Source organism: Cydia pomonella, chromosome 6 (assembly GCF_033807575.1).
Source record: "Cydia pomonella isolate Wapato2018A chromosome 6, ilCydPomo1, whole genome shotgun sequence".
In the NCBI taxonomy this organism is placed as follows: Eukaryota; Metazoa; Arthropoda; class Insecta; order Lepidoptera; family Tortricidae; genus Cydia; species Cydia pomonella.
In genome coordinates, this window is record NC_084708.1 from 19,716,395 (window position 1) to 19,728,630 (window position 12,236).

A 12,236-nucleotide genomic window follows, 5' to 3' on the forward strand; every position below is an offset into this window, starting at 1 on the left:
TTTATGTTGTTCTGTTGCAAGAGTTGGGAGAGTTTGTCATCAAACTCATTCCAACTTGCCTTTTTTGTGTTGTATATGCGTGTGGTTCTGTCTGTAGTTCTGCATGCGCCTTTTTCCATATCCAACCGAAAGACAATAGCCTGTCTATATTAAAGTATACTGGGTACTTGTTATTTTTTATGACCATTTCAATAATCTGACGATTTCAGCGATCTGTAAGCGAGGAGCAGGGTTACACAGTAGCAAAAAAAGTTACGTTGACTTACTTAGGCCCGGTCTTTATTTTTTATTTTGAAAGAAATAATGCAATAACGTAATAAAAAAAAACTGCCGATGCGCACAAGCGGAAGTAGCAACAATCGTTTATGAAGTTAATAAGTGATTCAATGAAGTAAATGATTTCTTGTTACTGATATTAAGGCTGGATCTCATATCGTCGTCAATGACCCAATGGATCTAGTTAATATGCTATACAACGATATTTCCTCGAATGATGATGACAGTAAAATAAATTAGAAAATTGTTTACCCTGCAGGCCATGTCTGACACTTTCTGCTATTTTCGAGTGATATATCTTGAACGCGTTGTTCGATTTTGGTCTACTTTACGGCATTCGACACATTTTTTACGCACAAAACATTATATGAATAAAAAAATGATTCGACAAAAAATCTGGAAATTATACTAAAAGATAAAAAAAATACAAACTTTCAGAATAAGGATATTGCTACATATTCTCGGTCAGATTTAGATTTTACACACCTGGGATATTAATCTAAACCTGCCGTACAATAATCTGACACGCTCGAGTATTTCAATATGGCGGGTTTTTTTTTTGCAATTTTGTGACCCTACTAACTTATGGATCACTGGACTCGTCAGATTATTAAAATTGACACTTTTTTAGGATCCACTTAACATCCTCTTTGAATATCTGACGCGCTTAAGTAATTTTTTTATCCTATTGTCTACCCTTTCGTATGACCACCCCGACCATGTAAACCGACAGATTAACATACCCTTGTTATCAGAGAAATGTTGCGTGACTGAAAGTACCAATGTCTTACGCGATTGACTAATTCCATGTAATGATTTTTTTTCATTTTTAGAAATCTATAGACGCTTCCCTGATCGTTGGAAATGAAAATATTTTATAACTTTTTTTTTCTTCCTATCATCTTATCCTACGTATCCAATAGGTTCTACGACGCTCGAGTAACTGCTAATTTAGCATCACTGGCTCACCTGCTATTTGTATAATAAGTAGATCTCGCAATGCAAAGAAACGCCTCACGCCTGTCTACAACGACGATGAGAAACGAGTACCTACAGATTGCAATCCTTATTTTTTAACTTGTCTCTGGTACAACTGCCGAAGCTGACATGAGAATGTGACAAGGGTCGGCCAACATCCGCCCTTCGCGTTATAAAACATTACTTTGCCATTTGCTAAAGGTCGCATATACCTACGTTTGACATCAAAACACATGAAATAAATACGAATCTGTCCTTTTACTTTTAATGTACGCTGATAAAATACTTAACATCTATATAACTGTGATTTTACCAAAAGCAAAATAAACTACTCTCCGTCGATAACAGCGAAGATATGACGCTGCTTTATTCGTACGTAAGTACACCCCTGTTTAGAATTTCTATGTATTTTTTGACATAATAGTCGAACGATATTCCGACTAACATCACGTGAGTATGTGTTGAATCTTTTTGTAAACTGAGAGAAGTTTGAAAAATTACTTTAAAATATATTTTTTACACAACGTCAGTGGCAAACAAGCATACGGCCCGCCTGATGGTAAGCAGTCTCCGTAGCCTATGTACTCGTACGCCTGTAACTCCAGAGGTGTTACATGCGCATTGCCGACCCTAACACTCCGCACCCCCGTTGAGCTCTGGCAACCTTACTCACCGGCAGGAACACAACACTATGAGTAGGGTATTATTTGGCTGCGGTTTTCTGTAAGGTACTTCCCCAGTTGGGCTCTGCTCTAGATCTAGAATGACATCCGCTGTGTTGTGCCCTACCACACAAAGCGAGATGACATTCACAATGCCCATACCTCTCTTTGAGACGTAGTTTAAGGACCTACCCGGGTCAAAATTCATGCAAAGTAATATTAAAAATATTAAGTTTAAATGCTCCCATACATTTAGTACGACGACTCACCCCTCAAAGAACGTCGGTGTCGTAAGAGATAAAACTGCTTGAGATTCATTATTTGCACGAATAAACTGTGATAAAATAATAAAGCTACCGTTTATGAAATCATAAATGTAACATTTATTTTTTAAGCAAGTACATTTTTCGTTTACAGCAGTTGCTCGAAATGATAACCTTCTTTGGCGTATTAAATGTATGGGGGGTTTGAAGTTAATGTTGGGGTTTCTGCTTTTATTAAAAAAAGTTATTATTGTAATTTAACTTATTGGGTAACACACTTTTGATATCAGTTTGAAGTTTTCTAATATCTGCTATATTTACGGAATTATCGCCTGGCTACACTTAATGACTAAACCCTGTATAATTATGATCAGAAACACAGTTTACGCTCCGATTGTTGGCGTTATTATTAAAATAATATGTTCTGATATAGTGTTATCAACGTGAAGCACGAATACGCTAAAGCCCATTGGCTCTCAGTTTATCCTATCTCCATATTCAATCGGAAACAATTTATTATATTCATCGGCTCCACGTGGCTGACGCGTAACATAAGTCCACAATCCTCCAAACCTACCTACCATACAATACGAAGAATAATGCTATAAGTGAACTCTATCCCTACATTGTTACCGTCACTTTGCTCTGGACCGAGTATTGCTCTATCTGAAAACCGTAAACTACCTCCTGCACTCGTGTGACACGTGGATATACCTAACATGAAGAAAAATAACCTTAAATCAACCTTTTCGTGATGAGATAGAACTCAATTTCGCTTGAAAACTTTATGACGAACAAAACTTTATTATATTTGCGGTTTAACCTGCTTTTATAACACTGTCTTAGGGCTTAAATGGGTGTGTTTGGCCGCAAGGGCTTAGTGATTGGTAGAAATGAGTTTGCTCCTTCGTAATGTATCGGTGTTTGAGGGCATACTCCGTGAACAGAGGTATTTTTCGCCTTGATAGAGTATTAAGCACGTCGAGTGGTTTTTATTAGGTGTATAATAAATATTTCGTGTTTGTAGACGTCTGAAATGGAAGTTACCTTGATAAATCATTAGACTACCAGTAGCAATATTCAGAACCAACAAATAACTCGTATCCATAGGTACTCCGAAATTACTCCATGATAATACAGACTGTTTAAATTTCATGATACAATTCCGGAAGGTATTTTGGACGTGTCTTGAGAACTTTCATACGAGCTGTTCAGAGTTTCAAGTGAGTAAAATACCCGAGAAAAAGTGAAAATGACACTTTCACATGTCTATCCAATGCTTTGTATACATTTATTGTATTAAGGTGTTTATTTCCTTGATAAAATAAGAGACGTTCGATTATCACGTTCATTTCATCACATTCTATCAAGGAAATTGACAGACACAGCGGCGGAAACGAAGTTGCCGCCAGTTGCTAATAATTGAAAATAACCATTTCAAAATACGTATAAAAACGGTTGGCCTAGTCCTCTCATCCCAGCTGAAACAGTATTGATTTTCCATTACTTCCTGGAAAACGAAAGTAAAAAAACGTAGTCAATTGTCCGGCTTGCGCTAAAATAAATACTCAGATGCAACTGTAAAGAATGGAGGTAGGAAAGAGTCGATCGTTTTGAAGTAAGTTTCCGGGCGAGATCAAAAGTGTTCATTTAGGGACCAAACCTCCTTCTCTGTGTAAAGGGGCCCACTGATTACCAGTTCGCCGGACGGTATCAACCTGACAGTTATTTACGATTGGCAGGTTTTGCGAATAACTGACAGACCGATATCGTCCGGCGAACTGGTAATCAGTGGATCCCTTAACAGTTAATAACTTCAAAATAAATTACCTTACCGCAAGTAGTTTGACATTGAAATATTGTTTCTTATTATTCTCATATTTTAGAAACTTATTATTTAAGAAAACGTATAGCTACTGCTTATGTGGCTGCCTACGTTATGTTGAAATCTTACGTATGTGGTACGTCTTTAAAGCAAAGGAGGTGGTGCATAAAATTTGCATGAAGTCTAGGTTTGTAGACGCTTTGCCAGGGGCAGACAATTATTCCAATTTATTCACTTTTATTTGAGTTCCACGTCAAAGCAACACGTGCCGTACGTGCTATAAAACTTTTCATTTCGTACTTAATTGCGTTTGTTTTCCGTACTAACTTTATCCTCGTAGTAAGCACAAGCTGTTTAATTGAGCTCAAAGAACGTGGCGAAGGTTGGCTACCAATTCTAGTAAGAGATTATTGACGTTATTGTAACTATTTGTTATATTTATTTATTGTATGGCGGTAAGGTTGTAATAGGTGTGGGTGAGCTCTGGATATGGAGAAGATCGGATTCTATTATTATTAAAGACCGTTTCCATAGAAGGAAACGTGTTTCTATGGAGTGATCCAGAACTCACCAAACTTCACTACTGAAAAGTTCACAAATACCTTCGGCTAACTACAATCATAGATAGGGTCGCGGTTCAGACCACTATGTAGTGAGAATAGGTATCCAAAAATTTAAGGTAGGACGCCAGGATACTACTCTCATCAAGCGCATGACATATCCAAATGAAAATCCCAAATTTATTTAATACACACCTTTTATTCCTTAAATATATATGACCCGCTATGGTCAACACGAGTTATTTATTAGTAAATAAGTAATACTAAATACTTCTTAGTGACACCACTATTTCTTGAAATTTACACTAAATACATCATAGGCATCTCTGTGTCTACGGACAACAATATAAAAATTTGTCTTCCTAACATAACACTGTCTACAGTAAAAGTTATGCCCCAACCTCCGGGGATGTTTAGCAGTAAGCAATTGCTCACAGGGATTACAGGTTACCTGTTCAGCGTAAAGGGTCCATATTTAACTAAAGGTATATCATAAAAGTCTTAACTTCACGGACACTGCCAAGAAGAACGCTGCCACCGGATGGCACAGCCTTAGAAAATCCAGGGTCCAGAAAAACCCTAAGAACAAAGAAAATGTTCTAGGTTAAAAAAAATTATGTTTTAACACGTTTAGTTTTATAGAAAAATTATATTTTAAACGCGCGATTTAAATTACGGTAATGAAGCGATTAAATGACTTACCGGGGTTTATGCCGGGTCCATTATTTCCTATACCAACGACGGCGTCTGCAGACCGCGTGGCAAGACGAAGAGGTGGTTGACGTTACATTAGGTTTTGCTGGAAAATCCACATAAAACACTATATTAACCCATTTGCGAAAGGACACACTACCTCCGCCTTTCCTTCTTTATATATTTAAAAAGTGTGGAAACTCACCAAGTTATGTTAAATTGAAGGGAAAAGATTAGCAGCCGCCATTTTAGGTAGGCTCTAAGACGCTAAATTATGCACATTTTGGGACGAGCTGTAACAAAATTACATTAACGATTATTAACTTGAATTTACCACAGTTTTAGGAAATAAAACCTTCAAGTAGGTTACATACCCCTAAGATTGATTGCCCAAAGATTTTCTAAGATCCTTCACATCTCGAAGATCGATCGAACAATGATTTATCAAAATTCCAATCCGAGAAACCACAGACAAACTGATGAATGAAAACCTTCCCATTCAATGGATACCACGACTGACCGGTTTGACTCTCGGAATAATTCGAAACATCAACAATAAAAAAGTTACTCATTTTGGATGCTAATAATACGGACTTTATTAATAATTGGAAATTATAAAAAAGATAAAAGAACCACAAGTATATGTTTATTGTCATACAACAAGTGTGACCGACCGTCTGTTACGGAACCATGGACAAAAAAAATAAATGACATTGACAGCCGTCAGTGTCTACCGCTGAAATAAACAACTGCTCGGTTTTATCGAATTCATACTGTTAATTACGTGGTATTTCTAAGTTTTAAAATTTATTTCAATTGTGAAATGTATATACCCCAACGCAAACAAAGTGCCTGTGTCCTAGCACAACGCAGGAACACGACATGGATGCGCAAAATGCAACGGAGTGAACGCACAGACCGACCTACCGCTCCGGTAAGTTTTGTCCACTCAATATAGCTAAAAGCGTATATGTAAAGTTGAAAATATCACTACAGGTCTCAGTCCTTGACTGACCCACTATGACATCCGTGTCGAAGACATTTCAACTACATTTTCAACTACCAAATCTTACCAAAACAAACATACTAATCTCTAACCTATAAAGTACCTATATAGCATGCTACTCAGCTGTTTATAACACTGGGTGGATACCCCAAAGTGTTACAAGGTTACGCACTGGTTAAAGATACGTTACAGTATATTGTCAAATTGTTATATATCTATTCATCTAAGCTATTGGGCGCCATAACAGATATTAAAATACATACTTACCAATTTTCGTCATAACTTTACATCTTGCTATTAAGTACTTACAATTTAAAATTCGACTCTGCTCCGAGAGCGGACCTATAGGCCTAAGTACACCAAAAAGGTAGGCACCAGATCAGCACCTGCTCAAACCGGCGCGCTTATTATTCCGCGCTCCGGATACTCCATACTGTAATGCACACTATAGGCATCGGAACAGCATCGCCTCGTTTTCCCTCCGCCTAAGTTAACCGATGCGTTGACCGCAATAGCATTTCGCCGTCGGCGTGTCGACGGCGCGCTTACCGCTTATAGTTACTCCTCAAGCACCGCTGTCCAACAGGCGCTGTAAGTACGCTGTGCCAAGTCGTAAGTGCGATGCTAACATTGTCAACTAGCCGTAGCCGAGCAGTCGTCATCTGAATGTCATTTATAGATGGTTTCGCATTTGTCACCTGCTTTTGTGACTGTCACGTTCTAAAAAGAAAGTATGTTATTGTGAGAGTCCGACATGAGAGATGATAGAAGTGTAACTACGCTACGAATATCAATCACTAGGTACTTGACTCTACAAATTGCCTTACCTTAAAGAACAGCAACCGTTTTATTAAATATGTACACGCAGGTAGGCATTCTAAAATTTTATATGCATTACGCACGCGTTAGTACCTACACGGTGTTTTCTGTTCATTACAATACTACTTTTGGCGGCCAGACCCGTCAGCATCGCTTAACGCTGTACTAGTTGCAGTGTTAGTAATGTTTAAAAGCTTTATTTGGGCCTTTTGGGTAAAATATTATTTTACATACAGAAAATTATATCTCTGTTGTGGCATAGAAATGTTTGGAATAAACTCATCGATGTAATGAATAATCAACTTTTGCTAGAAGTCCCTACAAAACTGATTGTACCAGTTATTTACTCGATGACTGCATTCGTAGCGCAGAGTCCGTCGCCCGCCTGGCCGATTAAAACTTAATCCTCCGTGCCGATTCCCCGGCACCGGCCGGCAATACAGTTTATACCATGCGACGTTTGAATTTCTTTGCAGTAGTCTAAAATCTAAATTTTAATCGTATGTCAATGACTAGGCTCGAATATGACTCATCAATTTCTACGCCGGGGTGTACCGCTCGCTTTCCATGCTGATCCAAAGGCACCAAATGAAACTAATAGGAAAGTTTACCATGGCAGCAACGCGGTTTGGAGTGGAGGCAGATAAACCGAAAACGAGGAGTATAAATCTACTCTAACTAACTAAACGGTATTTTGTAGAGCCGAATTTAATCATCTGAAAAGGGTGTGAACTACTACAATGACGAGAAAAACACACAGTCACTTTACTGGAAAACTGAAACTCCAAGAGCCTGTCAGTCTAAGTGGGCAAAACCTGGCTCTTTCGTAAAGACTCAACGACAACTCCTTTAGACTTATTCGCTTTAAAAGTGAGATGAAAATAAGAGTTAGAAATAAATTCACACACATATAAATATAAAACCAGCTCACGATTAGAAACTGTTTACAAAATTTCGCTTTGCAAATAAGCATCGTAAGGTATAACAGAATCCAACAACTACATTATAAGTTTGAATGGGCGACGATTCCAATGCGGAACCTGGCTAACGATCGGACAACTTGCCCGCAAAACGTATTTGCCATGGCTAAAGCTATATCTATTATAATACAGAGGCCAATTTGAGCGAATATTTGACATCAAAATGATATCTAAATAATGTCATTTAATGATCAATTCGAGCGTGCATTTCGCTCGTACTTATCCTCCACAAGCATTGGTGCGAGCGAGACGCACGAGCGAATGATAACAAAAATACTACAGTTAGATATCATATCTATATAGATATAGATTGCCTTCTTATGTCACTTTGAAAGCTGCCTGGCAAGTTCACCGCAAGGTCCACCGTTTTAACTGATGTTGGTAAGAAGTTAATATGATCTGGTTGGAAGAAACTGAATTGTATTATGTTAAGTAAGAAAAAAATTAGTATATAAACAAGTTTTTGTTTAAAAACTTAGAAGGTAAGTGATAGACCGATGGATCGATATACACTTTTAAGTAGGGGAAGCTGTTCTACCTAGGACAGATTTTTCTTTTCTGATTTTTAGAAAAAAAAAAACTTAAGGCTGCAGAATTGTTTTTTATCCGAATATTATAAGATATATTAACAAACTATCAAAGACGATATAAAACTAAAGGATTGAATTATTTATTTTGATACGATAGGTTGATTAAAAAAAGGGAAAAGTGTCTAAGGAACAACACCCCTGATGTACCTCGGACATATCCTGTTGTGCCTCGGACATGATAATTTTATTGACTAAATTTATGATATAAATATACAAATAATATTTAATATGAAATCACGGATATTTTTAGCACATTTACGCCATTCAATATATTTATTTAGTACAAATTTCCTTAGAAAAATATAGTTAGTAATGGTCATATTTTAATTTGGCTTAAAACATTTTAGGAGTCCTTTCTAAGATCGATTACTTGGTAATTTACAACGCAGATAACCAATAATTAGAAATACAGCAAATATTATATATTTTCAGTACTAGCTAGAACGGGCCACGGTACAACATATTTTCGGTGTTCGAGGTACAACAAAGCAACTTTATCGATAAGTAAGCTTCGTAATAGCCCTTCCAATTAAGCTAATGATCCTACGATGAAGTAGCTAATTAACTTACACTTAACCTATTAAGTCTTGCTATCTATTAGCAAACCATGAAATAATCATCCTTGATGTAAAGTTCAAAATACTGATTTTTCATGACACAATTTATATTTTAATTTTTTTCTTGAGATACCAGCCGCTCTCGAGTTTCGTTGATAGCTTGATTTTGGTAATTAAGAATAAAGTTTCAAACTATATAAATTAAGTAATAACCGTGGTAATGTGGAATTAATACCAACCGTTCGAGGTAAAACTAGGTCCAAGGTACAACAATTTCCCCTACCTACTTATCTTACAGTTCGTTAGTAGGTCGTCAAAAGATTTTGGTGGATTTGGTTTAATTAATATTTTTGAGATTTAATATTTACAGCGTGTAGATGTTAATTATAGATTTATACAAAACTTTTGTTACAAAATTTTGAATAAGATACATAGTAACTACTAACGATAGATATTGTTGTTCATTACATTACATGGCCAATAATTATACCAGAGATTGTAAATGTTAATTTATTGCATAATCTTTAAGTAAAGCATAGCTCATGCTACGGCACTTCGTTTTCTATAGCGGGTGACCAGTCACGACGATCACGTGACGCCTCAGCTTGAACCCGGACCGTTCTAGCGCGAGTCACTCGCTGGCTAAGGAGGTTACAAACACACGTTTGATATATACGCAAATAAAACGCGAATATATAGCATATTTGATGTAAACATTATGATAATTAATACAATATAGTCTCTCATTTTATAACCAATTTATGTATCTTGCTTTAGCATTCACTTGATATTTTACGACATTTAAAAAAATAACAATTCTGTAAATTATATGGCAAATTTTACGAGTATTATTTATTAATTATTATTTGACGACCGGTCTGGCCTAGTGGGTAGTGACCCTGCCTATGAAGCCGATGGTCCCGGGTTCAAATCCTGGTAAGGGCATTTTTCGTGTGATGAGCATGGATATTTGTTCCAGAGTCATGGGTGTTCTATGTATTTAAGTATTTATAAATATGTATATATTATATACAACACAAGCCTTATTGAGCTTACTGTGGGACTTAGTCAATTTGTGTAATAATGTCCTATAATATTTATTTATTTATTATAATATATTTCATCCCTTTAACATATATTGGTCTACCGGTTATATCAGGCTGTTTGTAAAGAACTTGCACGTTGTTTTTCTAGTAAAAGGTAAAGGTTAGATTTGTCAGATCTAATCTTTGATAACATGAAAATACGAGTCAAGGCTATATTAATGTGCATATTGAGTGATCAGCACATTCAATGTAGATCTTGCGCCTCCACTCGATAAGGGATTTCCTCTTCTGTCACGTAAAATAACTATATATAAAGTAAGAATATTAAGCATTAAGAGTCAGAGTGTGTACGAGCTTGGATACATCTATGTACCCCGAGTACTGTGTTTGACGTTCCAACCCTTCCCCTCCGGCGCCCACCTATTACATGGCGACCGTGGACATGGATTCTGTGTGAGGTTCTACTTGGCATCGTTGCTGAGGACACGGCAGGAAGGCGACATGAGAAACGAACATCCAAGCAAGTTCATCGACGGGGTAACGTTTAATTCAGTTCTAATTGTGGAGTAACCTGTTGGTTGGCGATGGGCGGACAGCAGAGCAAAGACAATGTTATCGTGACCGCACCCAATAACAACACCGCGTCAACAGTGTCGGCGGGTCTGGAGTTGACTGAGGTCCTGATGATCGCCGTCGTGGGATACATGTCCATCTATGCTTTGTCCCAGGTCTACGAGTGAGTGAAAGGACACCTATACACCTATACGGGCGACACGGCGGGCTATTCGGGGCGAGAATAAAGAGGTGTGTTGAAGTGTTTAATTTTTTTTTTTTTTTTTTTTTTTTTTTTCCGCACTTTCATTTTTGTGTTTTATGGCTAGCCTTGTCAGTTTGTTAGAAGAATTACGTATTATTAGAGATAGTATAGTTAAGTAAGGACAAACGTCAAACTTTGCAAGGTAGGAATAAGTTATTGTTAGCACAGGATGTTAAATGTAAATTTGATTTGTTAGTTGAGGACATATGTAAAAAAGAAGCTGCAGCTGGGGGTCTCGACGTGGCTTTAAACAGCAGAGGACTTCGAACGTTTATTCTCGGAAGTTCAGGGGTTAGTTAAGGCGGATACGATAGCAAAAATGGCCGACTTTGATTTAAAAACGGTTCGCTTTTGTCTGTGGTAGACGTGGACGAAAATCAAATAAACCAATTGATTGATGGGTTACAATTTTATAGCGGTACATTAAAGGAGAAGGATCAAACCGTTTTGATAGGTTTCGTTGTTAAGACGCGGTTATCGTGTAAAGCAAAATTAAAAAGGAGTACGCGACCGTGTCGGATTGGATTGGCGATATTAGGAAGTATTTGTTGTCTAAAAAGTCTTATACAGCTATCCTTTCGCAGCTGCAGAGGTGTAGGCAAGGAAATAGGAGTATAGAGGACTTTGGAAATGAGATCGAACAGAATTCGGCAGCGCACGATATCCTTAGGCCGATAAATGAGAAAACTGCTACTAGGCGTTTTGCGGAAGGATTAAATAAGGCTCTCCGGCGCCCACCTATTACAATACACAAGTCATCGTCAATGACACGATCTATATAAAATTGAAGAAATTTGAACCTTATGTAATTAAGAAAGCTCACACGATTCGTACAAATAAAAAATAAAATCAGCTTACCCCTCCCAACCCTCTAAACTTTATAATAATAAATGAGCAGTTTTGACTTATTTACTACATAACTATATTAGTCGCGGTAAATGCTATAACTATTCCAAATTTTAGCTATCTACGTCAAACGGTCTCCGAAAAACTGCATTTACCCGTTTTGCAAGACCAAAGTGATCTCATTAGTGTTCCGTGAACAAATGGAATTTGTATGGAACAGTAAAAGTCACTACATGTTTGCCTATACGATTTTATGAGTTCCTTCAATTTCTCATGGATTACATCATGGAACTGGAAATGGAACTTGATTTTGACAAA

General features: G+C 37.2%; 1 long non-coding RNA gene across 1 annotated transcript; it reads right to left on the bottom strand.

Moving 5' to 3' along the window:
* Positions 1 to 4,743: 4,743 nt before the first annotated feature.
* On the bottom strand, positions 4,744 to 9,934 carry LOC133519224 (uncharacterized). The gene is made up of 2 exons (XR_009799603.1): positions 5,632 to 9,934; positions 4,744 to 5,550 (listed from the first exon to the last, which is right to left on the bottom strand). It is a non-coding gene; the product is annotated as an uncharacterized LOC133519224 (long non-coding RNA).
* Positions 9,935 to 12,236: the final 2,302 nt, after the last annotated feature.